The following is a 1,852-nucleotide window of genomic DNA, read 5'->3' on the forward strand; positions in this document are numbered from 1 at the left end:
GTTGGCACCCGGTGCTCGACGTGGAGAAGCGGCGCCAACGACCCGGATGTCGCGTGCTTTAGGGATGGCACGCGACGCACGGAGCTGGGGGGAGGAGGGTTCACCAGGCGCCACGCGCTTGCCCGTGTCCTGGGGCTCACGGAAGAGGTCGCCGAGGTAGAACGGCCCCTCCTCTGGGCTAGGGCGGCGCGGCTCGAGCACACGCTCCACGACCGGGGGGGTGCTGCTTGTGGAAGCCAACATGCGTAGCGGGTCGAAGGCCGTGGTGAAAGGTGGGAGGTTGAGAGGGGTTGGCGGGGGCGTCGGCGTGGCAGACGGCGGAGGCGAGCTACGGGGGAGGAAGGGGACCGCGTTGATTGGCACTCGCGACGCAGGTAGGGGAACGGTGGGGCGGCGGCGGGGGTGGGGAGTTTGCTCACGCGGGAACGCCATGGGGCAAGCGTAGCCGCGGTGCCCAAACCTTCGACAGAGGCGGCAGCGGATAGGATCTCTACAATCTCGAACTTGGTGGTCGCGAGCTAGGCAGCGATGGCAGCCGCCGTGGTGGAGGAGGATGGGTTTTGAAAAACGTCGCGCGAGCGCAGGAGTAAAGGAGGCAGGTGCGCGCGCAGCGAGGAGATAGGGCCGAGCGTCGGGAGGGAGGGGCGGCGCAGTGAACTCCGACGCGACGTCGCGGTCGGTGTCGCCGCTCCCGGTCACGTCCGTGCAGGGGGAGGCGTGTCTCGGCAGGGGGAGCAGGCCGAGGGCAGCGCTGGGAGTAAAGAACGTATCTTTCTGATCCCGCGGATCGCGAGCAGCGACAGGCTTCTGACAATCCCAAGTGTTCATTTGGTCGCCAGGGGGGAGCTGAGGGAGACTGGCACCGCGCGCGCCCCGCTTGTCAGGGTGGGACCCAGGCGGTGGGTGGTGGGCAATAACGGCTTCGTCCTCCTCGCGCAAGCAAGCAGCTGTGGCCATGGCGCGAGCTTCCGAGTGATGAAGGAAGAAAACGTGGCCAGCGAAATTGAGGTGCCCTCGCGCGAGAATGAAGTTAGCGATATTGGCGCCTGAGAGCCGAGCACGAAAAACACTGGGGGCGACAGAGATAGAACGAACGCGGAGGGGGGGGGGCAGTGAGATGGAAAGAGAGCACCGAGGAAACATAAAAGGAGTTGAAGCGTGGGGCCAGAAACGGAGGAGTGATCCAGATAAAAGAGTTCGGAGAGGAGGGGAGAGCACCTGGGCAGGCTACTGAGTGGAAGTCGTGGAGGAGAATTTCCTGCAGCTTGGAGCCAGGACGGGCGGCAACCTGGTCGACTGGGGTTCTTGCAGCACTGGCGAGTCCGGTGCATGTCGTCGGCCCGGCGCGGTGAAAGCAGCTGTCGTGGGGTGGGGGTGTTTGGTGGGGTGGGGGGGGCTTGTTTGCCGCCGTCGGTAGCGCGAGGTGCACTAGCGGCAGCGGTGGGCGCGCCGGCGGCAATGCGTAGCGCACTGACGCCGGCGGCGGACTGGGTGGCGCTGATGCGAGGTGTATCTGGGCTGGAGGTTGGACGTGGGTGGCCGGCGCCGGCGCGGGAAGCGCCAGGGCCAGGGGGAGCGGAGTCGCGAGACGCGAGCTCCATCCAGTAGTCGTTCGTATACTGTTTCAGTTGCTGTGTTGCGGTTTCTGTTCCAAGTGAGGTGGTTTGTTTTTCAGGGGCTTCCATTTGATTCACATCTCTGCATTGCTTGAGAAGACCATGTTCTGCTTCAAAGATCGAAGAACATGTGTGTGTTCCTTTCAGTACTACTCTGTACGTGGGTTCATGAAAATAAAAATACTCCGAAATATCCATGGCTCCCACACAGGCCCTGAGCAGTTTTGATTTTGATT

Source organism: Setaria italica, chromosome II, assembly GCF_000263155.2.
Source record: "Setaria italica strain Yugu1 chromosome II, Setaria_italica_v2.0, whole genome shotgun sequence".
In the NCBI taxonomy this organism is placed as follows: Eukaryota; Viridiplantae; Streptophyta; class Magnoliopsida; order Poales; family Poaceae; genus Setaria; species Setaria italica.